The following is a 27943-nucleotide window of genomic DNA, read 5'->3' as shown; positions in this document are numbered from 1 at the left end:
GGCTAGACAGCTAAATAACTTGATGCAGGTAAAATACATGTCTACAGAAAATCCTAAAGCAGTATCAGGAAACTTTTGTTCTACAGACTGTTAATCCTCCATGATGTTTCTTGGAAAATGGATCCTAAGATTGCTTTGATCACCACTGCTTATTAAATTAATAATCAATACATGTGCTGAATAGCTACAGTACATTTTTTAGTATATGTTGAAATATCTTGAAAAATCTGCCCTAAAGAATCATAGCTACCTAATGGGCTAGTTTTCCTGGTGTATCTTCCCATACCACTCCATTGTCCATCCGTCTGTGCCCTGTTCTGGTCCCCTGTGAAAAGGCTCACCCAGGCTGTGTCAGCTGATCTTTTATTGGATTTGGCTGATTGAGGACACCTGCAGAAGATAAAATGGGCAAAGGAGAATGATTTTTTCTTCCCAGCATTTTTGCTTTGATGCTGATTCTCTGGCAGTAGCTGGCTTCCTCTATGACTACAACTCTTTTGGGCAGGTCCGATCCATGACTCCAGCTTGCCGTGGGCTCTAGAAATATGATTTCTTTTTCCCTTCTTTCTGCCCCAGGCTTACCTATTGTGGCTACTCTCTGGGTGCTTCCGCGTCCCTTAATTATTTTATTAATCCTACCTGTATTTCCTTAAGCAGTCTCTTCGTTAAAGTCTTTTCCTAGGGATTCTTAGCCTGAGGGTCTAAGGACATCTATAGATAGAAAACATGGGATTGGGGAACTTGGATGGGGAAAAAAACAAGCTTTGAGGTTGTCAGTAAATTACTCCTTTATTTTCACTAGCCTCTAAAAGAAATTTAGTTTTTCCTCCAGCTATAAATGTAGGCAAAAGACATTAGCAGCACCTCTGGCTTTGTCATCAGCAGATACTGCAGATATTTTCATATCATGTAGGTTTTGTTGATACCTTGAAATAGTATTTATTGTAATTACTACTTTGAAGCTGCATTAGTTTTGAGATCTGATGCTAGATCATGTTATTAAATAAGTCAGTAAAGAAGCATATTTATTCCTGTACTAATATTTGTTTTAAAAATGTTTTGTTAATTGAATTTCATTTGGAAACCTTTTGCAATCTTTATGTATTTTATTTTATGTATTTTCTGAAATTGATTTCATTGACTTCATCAAACTCCTGAGGGTTTCAACACTTCCCCCTTCCCCAGCACACACACACACACACACACACACACACACACACACACACACACACATGCACACACACACACACACACACACACACACATGCACACACACACAAGATTAAGAACTCCTAAACAATCTGAGTGAATTATAATTCCAAACTCCTGAGGGTTTCAACACTTCCCCCTTCCCCAGCACACACACACACACACACACACACACACACACACACACACACACACACACACACACGCACACACACAAGATTAAGAACTCCTAAACAATCTGAGTGAATTATAATTCCGTAGGGCCATGACTAATATAACAGGAGATGAGCTTCCCAATTTATTTGACCAGAGAACCCATTTTTCATGTTCATGGATTACTATTTCATGGAACTAGTCTTTCACAAAACACACTTAGGAAAAGACATCCTACGGGAATGACCCATCTTATGATATTTCCAGAAGTAGGAGCAGTCAGTCATGAAGATGTCAGGTCAGAAAGAGACTGTAGCCCCTCAAGTCCCACTGGGTGCAGGACACAGCCTTCTCAGACTTTCCCTGCCACATGTGCTTTGCCCAAGTTATTTTCTTTCCACGTGCTAGGTATTTTCCTCTTAGGTTTCATGTTCTTGCCATTTGTCCTTTTTCCCTGTATAGTCTGTGCTTGCACCCCTCTCCAGTGTCCTGAACCCTGTTTCACAAGCCCTCCATTTGTATTCCCCATGGTGAGAACACATTTGCAAATTATATTTTTGGCTATTGCCAAACATACTCAAAATAAAAATGGTGACCTGATAGTACCAAGAAGTCTCAATGTTCATTTTCAACCTGGAACAAATCTATTAGTGACTCTGCCTTTTTCACTGAAAACATAATTTAATCCTGTCAGGATAGTCAAACTGTGTCACATATTTTTTTCTTTATCTCTCTGGCTCCCTTCTAATTAACCACGAAGAGCTAGACATGACCACTACTGTGATACTGCAAATGCATCGTCCTCTCCATTAACTCTGCTCTCTGAGAGCAACATTTCCTTTCTATTTATTTTAATATTCTCAGGTCCTAATACCAGGAGTTCAATTATGCCTATTGGATGAATAAATGAGATGCAAATTTAAGCTGGGGCAAGGAGGCTTTGCTTTGTCAACAGATTTAGTGACTAAAAAACCATGCTAAGGGAACTTTAAGAACAGCATTCATATTTTATTCATCGTTAGACTCACTAAGGATCATATCTATAGTGTTGGATCCTTACTGATTGGGCCATGATCACAGGATCCAGCCATATTTCTCAGAGGTAGAGCCTTTAGAAAGATTAACTACAATGCTGACCATTCTCCCTGAATGTTTTGTTTCTTTGCAGTATTTACAAAATCTTTACAAGGGTTCTGATCCTCTTTGATTTCTTTTTTGGTCCCATATAGATTGTTAAAACCTCTTATGCTAAGGCTAAACTTCCAAATAATATTTCTTTCTTATTTTCTTTAAGAAATAGACAAAGTCTACATTTATTATTTTAATTACATATACATAATGTATCATACTGTATATATAAAATATTATGTGATATATAACTATTCCAATGTTTTCCTTCTTGGTTAATCATCCATTTTCATCCACCCCCTTTTAAACCAGACTTCTTGTTTGAAATATGAAAAATTGTGTTTTAGAAATTAGCTTATTAAAGTACTAGGAATCATACCTAATATTTTCATTTATGAATTATTTGCATCTTTTACAGTTAATTTGTCTACCACGCTGGCCCTTTGAGGCATATTTTCTTTTTTTCATCTGTTCTTTCTGTTTTATGTTGTAACTTTTTCTACCAAAGATGTTTATAGTGTCTTTTCCCCCCAGGGTTTTTTTAAGGATCTCACTGGAGTTTGAGTTCTCTCTCAGTTTTCTCCCTTTAATTTTCTTTTTTATTTTCTTTCTTTTGGTCACCTGTGGCAGCACTCTTTAAGGTTTTTTACATTGAAGTCAGTATTTTGAACTGTGCTTCACATGGCCAGTTTTCCGACATCAAACTTTCATCTTGTCATCTACTGTCAAATGGTTCCAAGTTACCCTTCAACTTTGAAGGGAGAGGCTTGAAAATTGCCATCCTGTGTGTGTGCTCTAACCATTTGATAAATACAGTGATCATGTGGTTCTGTCTTGCTCTTTTTGGTGGTCACTAGCCTTACTGTGAAGTCCAAAATTCTGTCTGGTAAGTAAAACTCTAGACAGCTAGAGAGATGATGTTGTCTAACAAAATGTTTGTTGTTATTGTTCTGTCACCTGGTCATGTCCGACTCCTTGTGACTTCATGGACTGCAGCACACCAGCCCTCCCTGTCCCTCACCATCTCCTAGAGTTTGCCCAAATTCATGTTCATTATATCAATGATGCCATCCAACCATCTCATCCTCTGACGGCCTCTCCTCTTTCTGCCCTTGATCTTTCCCAGCATCAGGGACTTTTCCACAGTCAGCTGTCCACATCAGATGACCAAAATACTGGGGTTTTAGCTTGAGTATCAGTCTGGCCAGTGAAATCTCCCTTAAGATTGACTGGTTTGATCTCCTTGCTGTCCAAGGAACTGTCAAGAGTCTTCTCCAGCACCACAGTTTGAAGGCATCAATTCTTTGGCGTTCTGCTTTCTTTACTGCCCGGCTCTCACAACCATATGTGACCACGGGGCAGACCACAGCCTTGACTACCCATACCTTTCTCAGCGGAGTAGTGTCTCTCCTCTGTCACTGCTTTCCTGCCAAGAAGCAGTCACCTTCTGATTTCATGGCTGTAGTCACTGTCCCCAGTGATTTTTGTGCCAAAGAAGAGGAATTTGTCACTACTTCCTTTCCCCCTTCTATTTGCCATGCAGTAATGGGGCCGAATGCTATGCTTAGTATTTTTTTAATATTTAGTCTTAAGCCAGCTCTTTCACTCTCCTGAAAAAATGTAATTCTTGGGTTTACAAGTGACCCATATATTTCTCTGAACCACTTTTTATGTCTCCAGTTACACTTCACTACTCTATTCTCCCTTTACTTTTTGAAGTAACGTCTGTAACAATTTATGAACTTCAGCAATAACTGAAAATTATCATTTGTGTGTTTGCTACAAGACTCTGCTGAAAATGCCAGAGCATTTAAATTCTGGACAATTTCAGTATCTAAGGTAGAAAAGATGGAATATTATTTGCTACTTAATTTCTTTTGCTTCATCTCTTATCTTAAACCTAACTTCAAGGATCACTTTGAATATCATCTCATGGGTGATTCCATTCTTGCACTTTCCCCATAAGAATTAATTTTTTTCTCCTCTGTGGTACATATATTATCATAATAATATTGATTATTAATATATCCTAACAGTAATAATTGCACTTATGTCACTTAATGTTTTCTAGGCACTATGCTAAATAAATACTTTCCATATAATAGATAACTTTTAACAAAACACTGTGATCAACTATTATTATCATCTCCATTTTACACATAAGGAAACTGAAGTACAGCTAGACTGTGCAAATAAAATTTGATCTCAGGCCTTTTTAACCTCAAAACCTTAGTAGCCACTCAGGATTGTTATCTCAAAAGAAAGATTATGACTTACCATTTCATTACCAGTCACCAAAACCCTTGTCACATGGTAGATGTTCAATGAATAATTGTTGAGTAAATGAAGATGAAAGGAAATTCTTTACATCAACGAAAATTATTCAGTTGAACTTACGAGTCTGGGACCAACAAACAGTGACAACTCATTAAAAAATTACTTTTATCCTTACTTAATCCCATTTTGATTTCCTCCTTCCTGTCACTCCAAACCAGTTGTCTTATCTTTCCTATCTTCTATGCACTGTCTTTCCTTCTTACTGCTCTGTGGAGATATGGGGATGACAGAGGAAACCCCGCTTGGTTGTGTGGTGGCAGAAGATCCTCATTCTGATTTGTGAGATTCTGAGTGTTCTTCTTCCTGTCCACATTATACCCTGGCTGGGGAGTCCCTGGCCTCTCTCAGTCTTGACACAAATAGAATGCCAAGCCCCTGAGTCTTATGGTCTACTTAGATTTGATGGGTTTCAACACGTTTTATAACAGAGAATCCTACCATCTCTGGTATCCTGAGTAGGACTAGGCCTACCTCACAGGGTAGGCATATTTACATACACACATAGAAGCCTAAATAGAGTCCCTTTTCTTTTACAGAACACCACCCCCCATCACAGAAACATAATTGTTTTGGGTTGAACTGTGTCCACCCCTCCCAAAATTCTGAAGTACCTGTGAACGTGATCTTAATTTGGAAAGAGGACCTTTGCAGATGATCAACTTAAGATGATGTCATTAAAATGTGAGCCCTCATCCAATATAACTGTGTGTTTATAAAAAGGGGAATTTTGGACAAGACGACATGTGGAGAATGCCATGTGAAGATAAAGGCGGAGATTTAAGTGATGCATCTCCAAGTTGAGGAATGCCAAAAATTACCAACAAACCACCAAAAACTAAGGGAGAAGCATAGAACAACTTGTCCCTCACAGCCCCTAGAAGGAGCCAGCCCTGCATGACCTCAGACTTCTAGCCTTCAGTAACTTCTATTGTTGAAGTCACCCAGTGTGTGGTACTTTGTTATGGCAGATCCAGGAAAGGAATGCAATTCTCTCTCCAGACCTGACCTACTTCCTATTTACAGAATAGATGAAATCCAGAAATAAATGAAGTATTTGAGTAAACAAAACAGATGTCATGTGTGTTCACTCATGTCCAATTCTCTGCAACCACATGGTTCCTCTGTCCATGAAGTTTTCCAGGCAAGAATACTGGAGTGGATTGCCATTTCCTCCTCCAGGGTGTGTTCCTGACCCAGATTTCAAACCTGTGTCTCTTGCATCTAGGAGACACCACCTGGGAAGCTCATCATAGACATACCTAAATATTTTATTACCTGTAGAACCTAAGTCAGAGCTGGTTCACTCCTTTTTAATTTACACTTCTATCATCTGTCTTTCTATTTTTCAAGTCCATAGTTGCAACAGATGATTACAAGGCAAAGGAGTTTCCACATAGACATTGACAGTGAAAAGTAGCATTATACACTGATAAGATAGCAAGAGAGGAGTCAGAGAACCCAGGACTAGCAAACAGTGTATTATTGTATATTGAAGGAACATTAATGCATGTAAGGAAGCTACACAATGAACAAGATGGGCAGGATCTGGCTCATTATCCATAGACTTTGCCTTGGAGTCTCCCTTTCTAACTCTGCAAAACCCATTCCTCCATCCCATTCCATATCTTTGCTTTGAGTTGCATCAGGTATTGTGCTGGCTTATTTTCTGGTTTCATTTTTCTAATTGTCCTTCCTGGCTCAACTATGCTTTCCATTCTAAGTTTTTAACCTGGTGAGCCCATTGGTGCAATATGTGTCCTATAACCAAGCAAGATTTTCTTACAAACAACCTCCTTCCAGGCAAGGGAAATGGGACTCATTTGTTAAAGTGCCCTTGACCACTAAATCAAAGTAATCAGAGCTCCTTAGGGTAGAAGTATATATCCTTGAACATATGATTATCTTTAAGGGCATCGTGGTGTTTTGCAAAATATTATATTATTATCATGATGACCCTGGGCTGTAAAAATATTAAAAAGACAAATACATATATAATAATGCAGCTTAGAAAAGCTTCTACTTTGTTGTATAAATTGTTAAAAGCACAGTTGGCTTAGAGGCATGGTGGTTCAAATTAACTCCTTATAGGTATTAGAGAGCTGTTTCTGCCTCTCAGTTTTGTTTTCTTGCTCTCTTATTCTCCCTCTCCTTATCCTTCCCTCTTGTTCACTTCCACTCCTAGTGGGTGGGTGGAGGGGAGAGACAGAAAGACAGACAGACACACAGACATAGACACAGACATACACACCCTTTAAAGATGTAGGACCAGAAAAACATGTATGCGGGACTGGAATGAGACTCACCTGCCCTTAAAGAATCCCCACATTCACCTGATTGTTATTCAGTACTATGCAGCCTTTTTTTCAGTCTTTTTTTCATTCACAAAATGCCATAGGTACATATGAATGAAAAAAATGCTGGATAGTACCGAATGGCAATCAGGTGAATGTGGGGATTCTTTAAGGGCAGGTGAGTCTCATTCCAGTCCCGTATACATGTTCTTCTGGCCCTACATCTTTAGTGTGTGTGTGTGTATTGACCTCTGGCATTGTGTGGGCCTCCTGGTGGCTCAGATGGTAAAGAATCTGCCTGCAATGCAGGAGACCCATGTTTGATGCGTGGGTCTGGAAGATCCCCTGCAGAAGGGAATGGCAAACCACTCCAGTATTCTTGCCTGGAGAATTGCATGGTCAGAGGAACCTGGTGGGCTGTAGTCCATGGGATCGCAAAGAGTTGAACACGATTGAGCGACTAACATTTTCACTTTTCATGGCATTGTGTGAGCAAATATTCTTGTGGCAAGAATCATGAGTAAGTGCCCAACTTGGGCTGTAAGTCTCCTACGTTGAACAAGACCAAAAAGGCATGTTGGAATGAAGCTGCTGAAGTTGACATTGTTACACATAAATTGAATATACTTTATTTCTAAAGCAATTATTTGTTACTTCAATTTTATTCATTGGTTTACCACATAATGGAGAAGGAAATAGCAACCCACTTCAGTATTCTTGCCAGGAAAACCCCATGGAGAGAGGAGCCTGGTGGGCTATAGTCCATAGGATCACAAAGAGTTGGACATGATTAAAGTGAAGCACTTCACTGCAGCACATACCACATAAATGGTTGAAACATACTGGCAGCCTGGAAACACCTATGAATTGGCTGGTTTGCTGGAAAGAGCATTAGTTTAGTATTAAGACAAATCCAGATTACTCCTGAACCTTGTATTTTGGACCTGGGCAAGTTCACTGCCTACTGCCTACTCCTTGTCTCAGGTTCATCTATGTGGATAGCAAACTGTTGTCACGATGATGATACAGATCAAATAAGATGGTACATCACAGAACTTAGCTTGACAGCATCAGTAAGCCTTGATAAATACTTATTTTCTTTCTCTTTTCTTTGTTTTATCTGCATCAGTTTCTGATTGTAGTTATTAACACATGGGGGAAGAAAAGATTGAAGCCCATCTATACTTTCAGGTTTTTCAACTGTAGCTCCCTCTGTGTTTAGGGCTTTGACATTTTTGAGTTGTCAGATGAGTTGATTCTCACCTTGGAAGGCTAAGTCAGGACCCCTAGGGAATGAAATGCAGACAGGTGGAGTTTCCTTGAGGAAACTTACGGGAAGGGTGAAAATAAAGGAGACGCAGCAGATTGGCTGGAACCAATTCTGGCAGCCTGAGTGCAGTGGACCAGAGGCCAGTCCTCTATGGAGTGTTCAAGTGAGGCTCTCGGTGTAAGGATGAGAAAAGAGGGAAAGGATTTGCGTCAGAGTTTTGCCTCGTGATGAATAAATATCTATGAATAATTAACTCTCTTTGTATCCATCACAGCTCCTCACAAATTGCCTTACATATGGCAGGTTCTCAGTAAGTGTTTAATGAATGAACGGTTTATTCAATTAATCACTGAATGTTAAATTGGAAGGGGTCTGAGAAATCATATAATCTCAAACTATCACAGTACAGCTGGAAACTGAAGCCCAGAGACTGTCTCATTTGTGAGCAGACTCAAAAGACCTGGACCCAGGTCTGCTCACCCCAAGACCAAGTCCCCGTGCTGTAGCGCAGATCTTTATTTCAAACTAGAACCGGAAAATGCGTTGGGCCCAGAGATCTACTTCTTTTCTATTTAAAGATACACCCACCATCAGAGTCTGGTTATTTGTCTTAAGGGCTCAGAATGTTTGGAGACCCTCTGGCATGCTTTGCATTCAGATCTCTCCATGTGGTCCTCATGAAACTGAAAAAAATAGAGATGGTTTTATATAGATAGATATAGATATAGATAGATATGTAGATATTGATGAGAGTTGGTAGTTAAGCTCCAAGAAGCTATATAGCTGGTGAGGGAGCTGGCTCTGTCAGTCATAAATATTCCTTTCCTGTTTGCCTGCTGTGCTTGGTCCAGACACTACACTTCATATTCATGCTGTTCACTTCTTATGCATAGCCTTGACCCCAGCTTTTGACTAATCAAATCCTACTCACCTTCAGGACCAGCTGTGGTCATATTTGCTGATGATGCTTCCCTTCCTAGACTCTTCGAGTTGTACTGGTCTCCCTTACTGCTTCACTTTTAATGCCTTTGCTGTTTGGCCATCCTTTTGTCTCATGTGGCACAGAATATGCTCTATACTTCTGTCTTTGTAAGACTGAGGACATATTGAATGTTGATTGAATGAATGTTTGGTCAAAGTCTACTTTGATTAGAGCTGCCAGATAAGACACAGAACACTCAGTTAAATTTGAATATCAGATCAACAATTAGAAACTTTTTAGTATAAGTTTGCTCCAAATAGTGCATGAAACATTTATATTAAAAAGATGCATTGTTTATCTGAAATTTCAATTTTACTGGGTGCCCTATGTTTTTATTTGCTAATTCTGACAACTCTAACTTGGATGAATTTTTACTTCTGGTGTCTCCTAAAGAAATTCTTTGGAATAAAGAGTATTTGGGGGATTAAACAACCAAGTAAACTTTTATCTTTCAACTCTTGGAGCCCAGGCTTTACCAAGATCTCTTGATTTATCTGCTCCAGCTTCCTCATACTCTTATTTGATAAAATTTACTGTGAGACATGTTTTCTTCTTATACAGAATCTGATATATGCAAAGTTGTATATCTTGGACTGAAATTCACAGTAAATTTTACTAATCTTGGATTTCTGTGGTTACATTTAAGAACAATTAGCATGTAAAATTAGAACAAAACAAAACTGACAACAATTGACACCAAAATGCATAAACATGAGTGTGCTGTCTGCTTCAAGAGGGTAAAGATTTGCTGTAGTCCCAGCTGTCTCTATCTCCAGGAACTAGCGCAGTCCGTCCGTGCTCTGTAAGTAACTGGCTCAGTCTGCCTTCTCTACCCTCATCCATCCTTGTGCACTCATCAGGCCATCAGGATTTCTTTCTTTGTACCCCGCTTTTCTCACTTGGTGATTCTCAAAATGTGGTCCCTGTACCAGCAACTTTTAGCTATACCTGGGTATGCTCTTGGTAGAGCCCCATTCCTGACCAGCGACCTGAGAAAGTCTAGGTGGGGCCAACAATCTGTGTTCTGACAAGTCCTCCAGGTGATCTCGATGCATTCTTAAAGAACTGCTGGGACAGCCAATGGTTTCCTATGTGTTTGTGTATAAAATACATATAACTGATGTGTGGCTGATTGTCACACTGCTTCATCTACTTGAAACAAGTAAGTCAAGGTAATTAGTTAGTTTTGAATAGGTTCTTACTGCTTTACTTTCTTTTTCCCCTCCGCTATTATCCTCCTTCAAAGTAAGTCTTGTTTCTTCCATTTCGCTAAGTAGATATGTTGCAAAGAAAAGGTCTGGTCATCTTTACTTTCCTCCTCTCCTCCCCATCCTCCTTTGCTTTCTCATTCCCTCCCCCTTCTCGTCACTCCTTTTCCTTTCTCCTTTTCTCCCTATCTTATTTGGTTGAATTTCCGCTGGAGCCATTGAAATCCTTCTAGCAGAGAATTCTGCCATACTTGTTTTTCACTCACGTTAATGACCCCAGACTAGTATCTTCTTTGCTAATGCTGAAATCTCTTTCTCAGCTCACCTGAACCAACTGGTCTTAACTAGCCTTTCTTGTCTGTCTTTCTAGTTCTCTAGCTTCTAACCACTTTTCTCTTTATCATATTGCTGTGTCTTAATCTTTGAGATCTCTGCTAGCACTTGCTAGGCTAGCAAGTCACCGCCTAACAAACAATCCCTGTTTGTTTTATGCGTTGCTATTACCAAAATCCACTTTTCATTGCCATTACTCCCACTTTTTCCAGGCAGGGGTACTTTTAAATTGACACAGTTATTTGAAAACATGAAATTTGTTGCATATACTTTCCAGAATTGGCCGTTCACTAAGCTTCTATATTTCTAATTCATAATTACTTTTGTTTCTTACATAGGACAATTCTTCTATTTCTTATTACATGAAATTGTGCCCCAGCAGTTTATCCCTTCAGGAGATGTCAATTAGAAAAAAAAAAAATTTCCTAATTCTTATCCTGCATTTGTTGTTCTCAAAGAACTATCTGAGAGTAACCGATAAGCTAGATGGAAAAATTAGAATCTTTCTTTGGCAATTGATTGTTTTTAACGTAAAATTCAAATAATATAAAATTCACCATCTCAAACATTTAAAAGCTTACATCTTAGTGATTTTTAGCATATTCACAGTGTTGTGTAAACATCACTGTATCTAATTCCAGAACATCCCAGTCACCCCAAAAAGAAACCTCATGACTGTTAGCGTGTGTGTGGTCTCAGTTGCAACAGTCGTGTCTGACTCTTTGTGACCCAATGGATTGTAGCCCACCAGGCTCCTCTGTCCATAGGGTTCTCCAGGCAAGAATACTGGAGTGGGTTGCCACATCCTCCTCCAGGGGATGTTCCCAACCCAGGGATTGAACCCGCATCTCCTACATTGCGGATTGATTTTTTACCGCTGAGCCACCAGGGAAGCTCATGACCATTAGCAAGCAGTCTCAATTTCTTCTTCCTAGCCTCTGAAAACCATTCATCTTCTTTATGTCTCTTGATTTAACTTTTTTGGGCATTTCATTTATATGAACATATGATGTGTGGTCCTTTCTATCTGGATTTTTTTATTTAGTAGGGTGTTTGAAAGTTTATCCATGTTTAGCATGTATTAGTACCTCAGTCTTTGTATGGTTGTATATCTCACTATAAAGATATGCCACATGTTACTTATTCATTCTCACCTGATGAACATATAGGTTGTTTCTACTTTTCAGCTACAATATAGTGAATAGTGATGTTATAAACATTTATGATGAAGATTTGGTGTGAACAGTTCTCTTGAGTATGTCTCCAGGAATGGAACTGCTGAATTTTTGAGAAACTGTCAAACCATTTTCCACAGTGGTTTCCACACTTTACATTCCCGTCAGAAGTGTGTGAGATTTGGAATTTATCCACATCCCCTGTAACACTATTTTTTTATTTTTTGTTTTGTTTTTTATTATAGCCAATATAGTGGTTGTGAAGTGGTATCTCATATGGCTTTGATTTGCGTTTCTGTAATGAATAATAATGTTGAAACTTTTTTTTCATGTTTTTATTTGCCACTTGTATATATTGTTTGGAAAAATGTCTATTTAGATCTCTTGCCAATTTTTTAATTGGGTTGTTTTTATTGTTGAGTTTTAAGTGTTCCTTATATAATCTATATATTTATCAGCTACATAAAGCTAATATACACATATATACGTATCCACATATTTTTTCTCATTCTGTGGATTGTGCTTTTACTTTCTTCATTGTGTTCTTTGACACACAAAAAACGAATTATGACGAAATCCAATTTATTAATATTTTTTCTTTTGTTGCATATGCTTTGGGTGTCGTATTTAAGAAACTGTTGTCTGATCCAAGCTCACAATATTTGTACTTATGTTTTTTTCTAAGACTTTTATACTATGAGCTGTTCCATTTAGGTCCTTAACCCATTTCAAGTTAATTTTTGTGTATGGTATGTGGTAATGGTCCAAATTCATATCTTTGCAGGTAGATATTCAGTTGCCCTGCCCCCATTTGTTGAAAAGGGTATTTTCCCCTAATAGTATAGTCTTGGCACACTTTATTAGAAATCAAGAAACTATAGAGTGGACTCTCAATTTTATTCTGTTGATCTCTTTAGCTAGTCTTATGCCAGTACCAGACTGTTTTGATTAATGTAACTTTGTGATAAGTTTTGAAGTCAGGGTATGTGAGTCTCCCAACTTTGTTTTCCATTTTCAAGATTATTTTCACATTCAAGGCTTTTGGGGTCTTTTGAATTTCTGTATGCATTTTAGGATCACCTTGCCCAGTTTTTCAAAAGTGGCACTTAAAATTTTGATAATGATAACTTTGTAAATTACTTTGGAGAGTAATGCCATGTTAGTGATATGTAATTTTCTAATCTGTGAACATGGAATGTCTTTCAATTTGTTTGTCTTCTTTAACTTATTTCTACTATATGTTTTATAATTACTGTGGCACAGATCTTTCACTTTATTGCTTAAATTCCTTTCTAGTTATTTTACAGTTTTAAATGTTATTGTAAATGGAAATTATCTCAATTTCATTTTTAGACTGTTCATTGCAAGTGTAAAGAAATATTTACAATGGATTTTTATTTGTTGATGTTACATCCTACAACTTTGCTGAGTGCCTTTATGAGCTCTCACAGTGATCAGTGTGTGTGTGTGTATTCTTTAGATTTTTCTATGTAAAATATATGTCATCTACAAATGGAGGTAGTTTTATTCTTCCTTTCAAGTTTGGATGCCTTTATTTATTTTCCTTAATTAATTGCCCTGGCTAGAACTTCCAGTAAAATATTGAGTAGAAATGGCTAGGGCATATATCCTTGATTTTTTCTTGCCCTTAGAAGGAAGTATCCAGTGTTTCATAAGTAATCCTGATATTAACTATGTGTTTCTTATAGATGCCTTCTATCAAGTTGAGATATTTCCTTTCTGTTCCTAGTTTTTTGAGTATTTTTATTGTGAAATGGTGTTGTGTACTGCTAAATTCTTTACTACAACTATTGAGAGGATTATGTGCTTTTTAAAATTATATTAATATGATTTATTACATTGATTGATGTTCATATGTTGAACCAAAATTTCATCCCTGATATAAATCTCAGTTAGTCATGGTGTGTAATCCCTTTAATAATGCTTGATTCAGTTTGTTAACACTTTAGCATCTAAATTCACAGAGATTATTAATATGTAGGTTTTTGTTTCCTGTGATATCTTTGTCTGACATTGGTGTCAGAGTAACACTGGCCTCATAGAAAGAGTTAGGCAGTATTCCTTTCCCTTTTATATATTGAAGAGTTACATAAGGACTGGTGTTAATTCTTTAAAAATATTTGGTCAAATTCACCAGTAAAACCTTCTGAAAAGAAAGTCCTGGGGTTTTCCTTGTAGTGTTTAAATTACTAAGTCAGTCTCTTTACTTGTGATAGGTAACTGTTCAGATTTTCTATTTCTTCTTGAGTCAGTTTTGATAGTTTGTGTATTTTCAGAACTTTGTCCATTTCATCTGGGTTTTCCACTTTGTTGGTATATGATAGCTCATAATAGTCTCTAACCTATACATTTTTTCCCCTGTATAATCAGTAGTAACATTCCCACTTTAATTTCTGATTTTAATAATGTGGTTGTTCTCTCATTTTTTTCTAGGTCCATCTAGCTAAAGATTTGTCAACTTTCTTGATCAGTTCAAAGAGCCAACTTTTGGCTTCATTGATTTTCTCTATTGTTTTTCTATTCTTTATTTCTGTGTTCTGATCTTTACTATTTCCTACTCTCTGCCAGCTCTGGGCTTAGTTTTCTCTTCTTTTTGTGGCTTTCTTAAATAGAAGTTTAAGTTATTGATTTGAGATCTTTCTTGTATTTTTAAAGTAGGCATTTGCAGCTATAAATTTCCCTCTGAGTGCTACATCCCATAATTTTTAAAAATTATTTAATTTTATTATCTCAAAGTATTTTCTGATTTCCCTTTTGATTTTTCCTTTGACTCATTAGTTATTAAGAAGTGTTTATATAAATCTCTTATTTTTCGCATTTGCTTCTCTTACTGATTTGTAATTTTATTTCAGTGTGGTCAGAGAATATATGATTTAATTATTTTTAAGTTCACTGAGATTCTTTGTGGTCTAAAATATGATTTCTTCCAGGGAATTTTCCATATGTGCTTGGAAAGAATGCATATTCTTCTGTTACTAGGTGGAGTATTCTGTAGATGTCTGTTAAATCTAGTTGGTTTACAGTGTTGTATACAGTGTTGTACAAGTCATCGGTTTCCTATCTAATCATCTGTCTAGTTGTTTTATCTACAATTTAAAGTGAGGTATTAAAGTCTTCTTCTATTATTGTTGAAGTGTCTTTTCACTGCTTATTTTTGTCAGTTTTCATCTGTGTTTTGCGGCCCATGATTAAGTCCATTTAAGTTAATAGTTTCTGTAATTCTTGAAGAATTGACTCTTGTATCATTAGCTACTGACTCACTTTGTTTTACACAACAGTTTTTGTGTTATACTCTATTTTGTGTAGCTACCTTAGCTCTTTTTTGGTTGCTGTTTGCATGAATTATCTTTCCCAGCCTTTTAGTTTTAATTAATTTATGTTATGAATCTAAAGTGAGTCTCAAAAAAAATAAATAAATAAAGTGAGTCTCTACTCAACAGCATTTAGTTGGATCTTAGAGAAATTACCAACTCTAGGCTTGGGACAGAGCAAATATAAGATAAGCCTGAATATTTTGTGTCAGGAAGCAGGAGAGTGCTCCCAATTCATATAGCAGCTTTATTAGAATTGGTAAACCAATATTAACCCATTATTATTAACTAAAGTTCAGAATAGTTTACATTATGTTCACTCTTGTGTTGTACAGATCTATTTATTTTGACAAATGTGTTTTGATAATGTCAGTGAAACTGTTCTGTACACTACCAGACTATCTTCCAAAAGCGCTGTGCCATTTTGCATTTCTGTTAGCAATAAATGAGAGTTCCCATTTCTTCATTCTCACATGCATTTGGTTTTGTCAGTATCTTGGATTTTATCCATTCTTTTAGGTGCGTAGTGGAATCTCATTGTTGTGTTAATTTGCAGTCTCCCATTGGCATATAATTTGGAGCATCTTTTCATGTGATTAGCTGCTCTGATTTGTTTATTGTCTTTGGTGAAATGTCTGTTCTACTCTCTTGTCCATAATTTAATTGGGTTGTATATTTTATTATTGTTGGGTTTTAAGAGTTTTTTTGTATATTTGAATGCAAGTCTGTTTATCAGGTATGTGTGCTGGAAATACTGTCTTCCACTCTTTGACTTGTATTTTTATTCTTTTAATAGTATCTTTTGTAGAGTAGAGGTTTTTTATGTTAATGAAGTCTAACTTACCAACTTTTTGTTTCATGAATAGTGTATTTTTGGTGATATGTATAAAACTCATTATCAAACCCGAGAGTTCCTAGATTTTTTTCTATGTTGTCTTCTAAAAGCTTTATACTTGTGTATTGCAATTAATATCTATTATTCATTTTGAGTTATTGTGAAAGGTGCAGGATCTATGTCTAAATTTACTTTCTCTTTTGTATATCAAGGTGTTCTAGCATCATTTGTTGAGAAGACTATCCTTTCTCCATAGATTGCCTTTGCTCCTTTGTCACATGTCAGTTGGCTGTGGGTCCATTTCTGGGCTCTCTATTCTGTTCTATAACTTTATAGTAAGTCATGAGGTTGAATAATGTCTGTCTTAGGACTTTGTTCTTCTTCAATATTGTGTGCTATTCTAAGTCTTTTGCCTTTGTTTATAAACTATAGAATCAGGTTGTCAACATCCACACATAACTTGTGAGGGTTTTGATTGGGGTTTCATTGAAACTATTAATATAGTTGGAAAGAACTGAGATCTTAACAATATAAATTTTCCTATGTGAGAACATGGAAAATCTCTCCATGTATTTAGGTCTTCTTTGATTCCTTTGTTCAGCAATTTTTCTTGTTTTTCAGTTTTCCTTGTATAGGTCTTGCGGGCTTCCCTGGCGGCTCAGACAGTAAAGATCCACCTACAATGTGTGAGATCTGGATTCGGTCCCTGGGTTGGGAAGACCCCCTGGAGGAGGAAATGGCAACCCACTCTGGTTATAGGAGCCTGGTGGGCCCTAGTCCATGGTATTGCAGAGTTGGACGCAATTGAGCAACTAAACACATACACACATATAGATCTTATACATATTTTTTTAGATTTATATCTAAGCATTTCTTCCTTCCTTCCTTTCTTTTTTTTTCCTAATGTAAATGGCATTTACTAACCAAAACATTTTGGGAAGAAAAGCTGGGGAATGAGATGTTTGGGGAAATATAAGGACTTCGAAGAGCTCTGACATTTTCCTGGGAGTCTTGGAGGTCCTGTGCAAGCCCAGGGCTATGCATAAGCTCAGAAAAGACTCTGAGGAGGCCCAAAGCTCTCATCAGTGGATAACCTCTAGGTTCTGTGCAGCCAGGAGATAAAGACTAAAGCAGAGGCTAGCACATTCCAATGGAAATGTTTTTTTACAAAGTCCAGAGGGGTAAAAGCTGTAAAATTTTAGTTAGATTCTAGGGTTCTGAAATACTGATTCCAGTAGTCTTTACCATGTTTTTCTTTGCTTTTATAGAAGGACAAACTTTTAGAGTTCATTAATCTGTCATTTTCTGTAACAGCTGAGAATTTTCTTGAAGAAACTTGAAATCCCTCTTTCCTGGTTAACTAGAGAAGTTGATCACATCCACTAGGTATGCTTAGTCCTGCCAGGAGAGGGAGAATTCATGTGGGGTTCTCTCAAGTCCTCTGTCTCCATATTTATCCATTGTTGAATATAATTCCAAGAATTTAATATTATAATTCACAACATTCTATATGATCCATATCAGTAATAATATAATTAATAACAAAATCATAAATTTACACAGCCTTTTAGTATTCTAACAGTGATAATGTATTTTATCAGTTTATTTTTTATCTCTCTACCATACTGTATAAGGAGGTTATTTTTTTGAACCTTTCAACATAGAGGACAAAAATATTTATGAGGAAATAATTCTGACTGCCTTTAGATAAACTCTGCTATCACTGAAGGTTATCAAGAAGAATAATTGCTCAACAACATTTTGTATGGAAAAATTCTGCTATAGGTATGGTTAGGCTAAGGATCTGTTACCTTATAAAAAAGGATTAGAAAATGCTTAGGAAATCTTTGCCTATCTTACACATCAGCTATAATCTTCTATAGAAAGGAGATGAATATAGTTATGAAACAACTTATGTGAGTATCACTGGACTGGGAATCAAAATAGAGTTCAAGTCATGAGTGTGTCTTTAATTTACTGTATACCTCCTAATACTTTCTGAAGCTGGATTTACCATATAGCTATTGAAAGGGTTTATTTAGACCCAAACTACAACAGGAGGCAGTGACATTGTGTATATTCTACTGGATAATACTTGTCTTTTGTTGAATCAAATATATATGCAACAAAATACCACCAGCCTTTGGACTATTTTATGCCTTTGAGCAGTTTTATCAGAGTGGTTCAATGGTTTCAACAAGGTTATAGAATTCAATACCACTCTTAGAAATACAGTTGAAAATTAGAGAATGGCCTAGCTGTACTGTCTAGAATCCTGGTAAAGTTCTCAATGTGGCCAGACTCCTTTTTGGCTGCCAGAGTTCAAGGTAACTAGTAGTTTCATATGTGTTATTCCAAGTGTAAGAATACAGAGTAGATATCTTGGAGCTGTGTGCTTTACTTATTGGTCCAACATGCGGTAAGTATGCTAGGAATATCTAACAAACCACAGAAGGGTTCTCACTTGCCAAAATTGGAAAACAGATCCTCATGATAATGTTTCTAATAATTTTGTCTTTTGTCCTTCCTTCAAATTGACCTATGTAGGGAGGCAACAAGCAGTGTAAAGTGATCACTGGACAGAAGGGATAGGAATATTAGTCCCAGCTTCACTGCTAACTAATTCTGCAGCCTCAGCCACTTTCATTGTCTTGTTACTTTGGTTCCTGCATCTATAAAGTGGACTGATCAGTGGCTGTCCAGTTGTGCAGAACTCAAAGAGGTCCGTGGAGTTGCTTCAGGCTTTTCTAGGATGTGAGGATAGGTCTGAACAGGAGGGATTCCATCTTTATCCCTTTTTCAACCAAAACAATTCTACTTTTGTTTGTTTTATATATTTGAGCTTCTTGATGTAAAGCCCTTGAAGGAAGATTCTAAGGTTCTGAAAGTCTGTTTCTGGATGATTGCTCTTATAAATCTCCTTGGCTGGTTGTCTCTGAACTCCATGTTTCTAGTTTAAGCGTGACAAAACTGTACAGCTTTAAAAGTATTGGGGGTTCTGCAAGTAGCAGCCAAACAATCAGCAACACCCTTTAAGAAAAGTCAGTGGTTAGAAGGAAGTGTGGGACGATGTAGTGTATAGAGCATGCTTGTCAACTGTGCATTTATTGATAATGATGATGACACAAGTATTCTGACAGTAGCTAGATATTTTTGGTGTATGCATGTTCTTTTTCACTGTAGTGCATTTTTATTTTTGTCATATTTTGCCAAACAATAAATAAAGACAATATTAATATTCATGAGAGGTTGCAGAAAGAAAATGTTGAGTTTATTTTGCTCTCAGGGACACAAACCACTGAAGAGAAGATGCTGTAAACTCATAGTTGGAGAATAAAATAGCAACAACAATAATAATGATCTATCTAATTCTCCAGGGTACCTTAAAAGCACACAGCATTGTCTAAGCTCATTTATGAGAGTGAAACACATTGTAAGGCCCCGTATCTCACCTTTATGTGCATGATTTGACCCCCAGAGTATACCTGAACCTGTTAGAATTTTCTCATATAGCAGAAACTTGCACTTGGGTACAGAGCTAAAAAGCCTTCTTAGTATTATACCATGCATTACATACCTGCCAATATTTATATTTCCCCGACTAGATCGTGGTTTTCTAGAAGACAAGGAGTCTTGAGTTCCCCAAAGCACCAGCATGGTATTTCATAGCATTTGGCCCATAATTGGAACTCAGATACATGTTTGTCAAACTGAAAAGCTCAAAGAGGTACAGATCAAAAATTTGTCTTAGGGAATAAAAGCATTTCTGTGGAACCCATGCAAGTATCGTAGTCCTGGTTTACTGGCAGCCATGCTTAGGCTATAGCCATTGGCAATGCCTTAGCATTTAGCCATGAGTCAACTGATAAATCAATTGAGAACTGATGAGAATTTTATTCCAAGCAACAGAGAAGGTGCTAATTGACTCTTTTAGGATTCACTAACATTTGGACAAAAGTAGGCAACTCAACTGAAAGTTCCTTCATTTTGTATTCATGATAAAATGATCACACCCTTCAATGAAAGTCCTGCCCACCAAATGTTCTCAAAGTTATTTAATGAACAGCCAGGTTGAGAAACGTGAAGACTGAGAAAGAATGCTGGCTTTGGAGTCCCAGCCCAATGTTCAGATTCTTCCATGGCCACTCACTCTCTGTATGAGACTGAATATGGACTAGTGCTTTAGGCCTGGCTGTTGGAGCCAGATTTCCTGGATTTGAGGAGGCTCTTTAGCTTTTCCATGTTTGAGTTTCCCATGTGGTAAATGGGTGTGATACTAATGCTTACCTCTAGAGTTATTATGAAAATTAAATATTATATATGTAAGATATGAATAATGTATAAGAAAGCACTTAGTACTTGGCCCATTGTAAATCCTAAACAACTGTTTTCTATTATTGTTGTTATTGTCTAGGCTTCATCTGTCTAGGCTTCAGTTACTTAACCTATAAAATGAGATTTTAATATTTACCTTTAAAGGTTACACGAGGCTTTGAAATAACATTTTCAGAGTCCCTAACATGTCATAAGCATTCAATAAATTATTTTTATAGCATAATTATTATAAATTCTGATCTCAGTTATATGATGTATAGTTGGAATAAGCCTGATGTTCTCCTACATATGGAGTGATTTGTCATCCCCAAGGGCTTTGGCTGAATCTCTAAACCAGGACCTCTGATGGAGAATCTGTGGTTTCATAACAGCCACACCACAGTTCATACTGTTCTTCACTGCTTTCCTCATATATAAATTTAAACCTTTCTGCTAGTTTCTTTTTTCTTTTCAAGATTATTTCCAATGTCAGCATTCAGTCTCCACATGATTATATAGGTTTAGAATACTTACTGCTTTGGCATTGACATGGAATCTTTTGCATCTTGATTTCTTTTGTCATTAGGGGAATTTTAGTCCAACAGAACAGTGTTTTAATGCTGTTGAATATTAACATTTATTTTTTCACAGTTAGTTAAACCAGATTGCTCTGACTATGGAGAAAAAGGAAGATATTTGAAACGTTTGCATAATGATTGCCATTTGCCAGAAATTAAAATTCATTGATTAGTCACGGACAAACATTTTGGGATCATGCTAGGATTTAGGGAAATTAATCCAATTATATGGATATATTTCCTTTGTGAATCTTACTGATGACTGTCTGGGAAAAATAGAATATGAAAACATAAATATGATTCAGAGAAAAATCTTTTAAGCTGAAACATTATGAAAGGTTTTGCTATAATCCACTAAGAAATTCAGAAGAGTAGATTGTATGTATAGTCCTTGCTTAACCACTAAGGAAATTAAAATACCAAAAAAAAATGAAAGATTCATCTCTCTCCTAGCACGGCAGGGATAGAGCCAGGATTAGAATGTAAATAGCACTATTATCCAGACTCATAAAACAATGTGCAGCCCAAAATGTGTATTTTTAAAACATTCTTAGTATTAAATGGTTCTGTTGGAGTGTATTTTCCCTCTAATTTGTCAATAATCTATTCTTATTTAGCTCTAGGAGGCACTATTAAAAAACAGAATGTCAAACATGTAGGGAGCCTTAGAAATCACAACCCATTCCTTGGATTTCTTGAAGGAAATGACTGAAAGCAAGAAAAGGAAAGGGACAACTGTCCACATGGCCAGACTATGCATAAGTGGTCACCAACTACAGGATAGATAAAAGGTGTCCCTACATTTTTTTTTAATCCTAGAAGGATTATTTTGTTTGTATAAAACTATAGTAGAGTTCTTGTTTTCTGTCTGTCTGCTAGCTTATTTTAGTGCACTCTAGTTTCAGATATATTCTAGGGCTAAGCATATTGAATATAGATGGGGAGACAGTGGAAACAGTGTCAGACTTCATTTTTGGGGGCTCCAAAATCACTGCCTACAGTGATTGCAGCCATGATATTAAAAGACGCTTACTCCTCGGAAGGAAAGTTATGACCAACCTAGATAGCATATTAAAAAGCAGAGACATTACTTTGCCAACAAAGGTCCATCTGGTCAAGGCTATGGTTTTTTCAGTGGTCATGTATGGATGTGAGAGTTGGACTGTGAAGAAAGCTGAGCGCCGAAAAATTGATGCTTTTGAACTGTGGTGTTGGAGAAGACTCTTAAGAGAACCTTGGACTGCAAGGAGATCCAACCAGTCCATCCTGAAGGAGATAAGTCCTGGCTGTTCATTGGAAGGACTGATGCTGAATCTGAAACTCCAGTACTTTGGCCACCTCATGCGAAGAGTTGACTCATTGGAAAAGACCCTGATGCTGGGAGGGATTGGGCAGGAGGAGAAGGGGATGACAGTGATGAAATGGCTGGATGGCATCACCGACTCGATGGGCATGAGTTTGAGTAAACTCTGGAAGTTGGTAATGGACAGGGGGGCCTGGTGTGCTGCGATTCATGGGGTCGCAAAGAGTCGGACACGACTGAGCGACTGAACTCACTGACTGACCGACTGAAGCATGTTGAAAGGAAATACTGTAAACGTGACCCAGAGTTGGGCTTGATTTAGGTTGTAGAATCAGCAGAGTGAGGGGTAAGGAAAGGAGGATGGTGGAAGGGAGGGAGGGAAGGAAGGGAGAGAAAAAGAAAATGCTGAAAAAAGAACTCTTTAAAATTAATCTATGACCCAGAGCACTGCTTATCAGATGTGCATCTGGTTCATGAGAATCCTCTAGTTCTGCTTAAATATTCATTTTTCTCATTAGGTTTCTTTATTCAAAAGAATCTTATCAGGGTGGATATAAGGGCTATATGATATAGGGAAAGGATCAAGTGTCCCTTGACTCCCTGACTGCTGTGAAAGTTAGCAAATTTCCAAGACAGACTAGCAGGATAAAAGCAAATGCATTTTATTGAATTTTTTCATGTACATAGGCACCTTGACAAGAATGAAGATCCTAAGAGGTGGCCTGAGCAGGGAACTCTTATACCCTTTGACAAAGAAACAATAAATTTATGAAGAATTGACAAGTCAGAGGAGTTTGGGCTAGGGGTAGTAAATGATGAAACAGTAACTAGGAAGACAAGGGTTAGTTTAATGATTAAGTTTGTTTGTACAGATTTCTCAGCTCTCCACTCCCTGTCTGTGTTTATAAAGATGTCTTCTTTCTTCCCGCTACAGGGGCGTACCTTTTACACGGGATATTTAGCTCCTGCTCTGAAGAGCAAGGGTGGAGGTCAAAGTATCCTCCTGCTTCTACCATTTTCTCAGACTCCTTCAGCTTAAGATATTCAATATGCCAAGGTGCCATATTCTGGTGTGCTATATTCCTGAACCCCACCGTTGGATAGAAAATTCTGTAAGATATTGGCTACTTCCTTGCACTTCCAACACTGATTCTATGAGTTTCATGGCAGGGACAGGATTACCCAGTGTAGACCAGCTGGGTGTAAAGAAAAGGACTGGAGTCTGGAGTTAGAGAAACAGGAGTGAATTCTAGTTTTGCCATTTCCTAATGGCAACCCACTCCAGTATCCTTGCCTGGAAAATCCCATGAACTAAGAATCCTGGTAGGCTACAGTCCATGGGGTCGCAAAGAGTCAGACACGACTGAGCAACTTCACTTTCAGCTGAGAGAGTTAGACCGTTAAGAAAGCTGAGCACTGAAGAATTGATGCTTTTGAACTGTGGTGTTGGAGAAGACTCTTGAGAGTCCCTTAGACTGCAAGGAGAACCAACCAGTCCATCCTAAAGGAAATCAGTCCTGAATATTCATTGAAATGACTGATGCTGAAGCTGAAGCTCTGGTACTTTGGCCACCTGATGTGAAGAACTGACTCATTGGAAAAGACACTGATGCTGGGAAAAATTGAGGGCGGGAGGAGAAGAGGACAAAGAGGATGAGATGGTTGGATGGAATCACCAACTTGATGGACACGAGTTTGAGCAAACTCTGGGAGTTGTTGATAGACAGGGAGTCCTGGCGTGCTGCAGTCCATGGGGTCGCAAAGAGTCAGACATCACTGAACTGACTGAACTGATTTACTACCTGAGTGACCTTGGGCAAGTCACTTAATCTCTCTGAAATATCTCTTAAAATGTACATTAAAAATAGTTTGTACTTCGCAAGGTTGTTATATGTTGTAACAGTGACCAGGCTCAGAGGCTAGCATAGATTAAGTGCTTTAATATGATGACGATGATGATGATGAAGAATGTAGATTTAGATATGTTGAGATATCAGAGACATCAAACCATTCTTGACATTATCTGGATTTACTTTCTGTAGTTACCTTATGAAATTTTCAAGGTTCTCAAAGAGGCAGGATTTTGCTCTCAGTTGTTCCTTCATGTTCTGCATAATGCTTACAGATTTGGTTGTGTGTATATGTGTGTGTGGTATGTACTTAGTCATGTTGGACTCTTTGAAACCCCATGGACTGTAACCCACCAGGCTCCTCTGTCCATGGGATTTCTCAGGCAAGAATACTGGAGTGGGTTGCCATTTCAGTCTCAAGGGGGTCTTCCTGACCCAGAGATCGAACCTGAGTCTTCTGAGCCTCCTGTGTTGGCAGGCAAATTCTTTATCACTCTACCCCTGGGAAGTGCTCAGATTTGGTTAGGCTCAATCAATTAAGGTTTTTGCTCATGACTTAAGTTATTATGGGATGAAAAAGAAGTTATGGGCATATGCAGACTTTGAGGGTTAGGTCTGAAGTTTCTTTACACCTTCAAAAAATATATTGAGTTAAATTACAAACTAATGGTTAATTTTCTTAGGGGTCTGAAGGAGAAAAAAAAAAAATCCTCAGAGAAAAGATTATTTGTATCCTTATGATCAAATATGACCTGTATTGAAAATACATTTGTTTTCAGGTAATATTATTTCTAATTATAAAAGCAAGCTCTGTTAATTATAGAAAATTTAGAAAAATTAGATAAGTAGAAGTAGACATTGTTAACAAGAGGGTCTATTTTAAGCATTATCTATGCAAATATATTGTGCAAAGTATATGTGTATACATACTACATAAACAATTTTTAGAAAACTAAACTATCGTTTAATACTTATGGTTTCTGATTAAATTTCTTGATCATAGATTGAGTATATGTGTGTGTGTATACTGAGTCATGCCTGACTCTTTGCGACCCCAGGGACTGTAGTCTGCCAGGCTTCTCTGTCCTTGGGATTTTCCAGGCAAGAATATTGGTGAGTTGCCATTTTCTCCTCCAGGGGATCTTTCCGACCCAGAGATCAAACCTACATCTCCTCCATCTCCTGCACTGACAGGCTGTTTCTTTACCACTGAACCAATTGGGAAGCCCTATTTGAGGATATGGTAGCCATATGTTACCTTTTTGAAACTTTCCAATGTAACAATACTCTGGACACATACACAAACAGGCATTTATGCACACTCAAAATGCTATATTGAGCATGTTTTGTGAACTACCTGAAAACTGGGAACCTACAGGCCTGAGTGGAGTTTAGAATTTGAGAAGCTACCTGGGGAGAAATACAATTTTAATTAGCAAAGTGGAAGATGATTTAAAGTAGAAGAAACAGCAAAGAGTAAAATCCAGACTCGGACATCTCACTGTTGCATATCTAAGTTGGTTGACAGTGGTTTTACTCCACTCTCAACATCATCTTAACCTTTCACGGCATCAACTCATGAACTGATTAGCTGTGTATATTTTGTGTTCCAGTACAACTAACTTCTTACCCCATCACTATTTGTGTTAAAATTGGAGAACCTGGAAGGCAAGAACCTGGACAATTTAATTTAGTACTATGCTAAAATAAAAAAGAAATGGTTTGTAATGATCTTATGAGACCCAGCTCTTCAGGAAGAATTGATTTGAACTTGCATAGCTATGTGATAGAAAGAAATAAAAATTTTCATTAGGCAAATCCAAGTCAATATAGTTATGTTCAATATAAACAGGTGATAATAGTTAGAATTTGAAATACACCAAGAAATGAAAAGAGTTAGTTTTAAAATAAAATGGAAATGCTAGCAAAGAATCAGGGATGCCATGATTAGCAGGTATGATTTGGGGTATGCTAGCCAATGTCAAACATAGTAAATTTTTAAGTAGGAATAGAATATAATCAAAATGATAGAAAGTGCTTTTACTTCTCTGTATACCGTGGTTTGATATGGAAAATGACTTTAAATGGAATAGCACAATAAAGGGTGATCTCTCTGGCGTGTGGGTTTTATGTGCTGGTAAATGGTACCTATGAGCGTAAAGAAAAAAAGCTATGTGGAATGTTTGTGTTAAATGCATTTATTTTACAATATTTGTTGAGGGAGAGGATTTCGTTCATCCATTCATTAATTTATTCATTCACTCATATATCGTCAAAAATATTTTTGAACACCTGTAGTCTAGGCTGCATAATTTTACAGGCTATAGAAACTTGGACATAACTGTGGACATAACTGAATGAAATCCTTATTTGGTTGGAGTTTACTGTCTCAGCGGGGAATACGGAAAATAAGAAAATAAATATACAATATGGTAATCGGGTAGTGATGAGTATATGGTATGAAGAAAAATAAGGCAAAGTTCTCTGATGTGTGGCTGTGATAGTTTAAGTAGGATATTTGAGATAAAGGGGAGAGAAGAGTCAACAGTAATGTAAGGAAAATGAACCTTGGGGATATTGGCTGAATACTGGGAAGGGCCATGGGAGGAATGGAAGAACTCAGAATAAAGAGATCACAGCATGGATTTTAGGCTCAGGGTGTTCTGAGTTTGAATTTCTTCTACTGAGCAAGAACTCTGTGACTTTGCCAAAGTTATGTAAATGCTATGACTCTCAGGTTCATTATCTACAAAGGAAAATATCTTTCCTGTAGAGCTATTAGACATTAATTCTGCATGAAAATATATGACTTAATTTTCTTTATAGTATCCTTATCCCATTTCCTGATTGTAAATGTGTGTTACAAAGCCCTTTTTAGATACTATTTCATTTAATCCTCACAATAACCCTGTTGTAGATGCATTATCCTCATTATACAGATGTGAACTTAAGCACGAAGAAGTTAAGTAAACATGTCTAAGTTTGCACAGTTAAATAATGAGCCATGTTTCAAACTCCTAGGAAGCCTGACTTCATGATCTAGCCCTTAAGCACTGCACCAGCCTACCCACCACAGCGTTTTAGGGCTTTAAGTAAAATCCTTATTATTTAACGGAAGGTTCTAGAGTAGATAGGTCCTCACCATAATCCATTCTTGGAACCTGTGATCCATGAGCACAGTGAGAAAGTAAATCTTATCTGAGAAGAAGTGAGGCCAGAACAACTGGACAGGGCCGGAACTTGGTTGTTCTGAAACATTAGCTTCTGGCCAAAGTTCAGAATGATCTGAAATACTTGGATATTTGCACTAACAAGGAAGGTAATTTGCTGTTTTATACCCATCTTATTATTTGCAGACTTCCTCTCATGAATGTGCCAAATTTGCACATTTTAAATATGGAATGTAGCTTGGCATAGACAAATTCACGATCTTTGTGATGCTTGTTCTGAGAACTTGATCTTCTTGATTTTTGGAGAACTGGATCCTCTTGTTTGTGTTCTAAATAGTAAGTATAAAAGAAGTTAAAGAAAGATTCTGAACCTAAGAAACAGCAAGCACAGAGAGTAAGTATCCACCAAGAAAAAATATTTGTGTGTGTATGACAGTAATGAGGTGTGAGAATTACTGCAAAAATATAGCAATAT

Source organism: Muntiacus reevesi, chromosome 7 (genome assembly GCF_963930625.1).
Source record: "Muntiacus reevesi chromosome 7, mMunRee1.1, whole genome shotgun sequence".
In the NCBI taxonomy this organism is placed as follows: domain Eukaryota; kingdom Metazoa; phylum Chordata; class Mammalia; order Artiodactyla; family Cervidae; genus Muntiacus; species Muntiacus reevesi.
Note: the sequence above shows the minus strand (reverse complement) of the source record.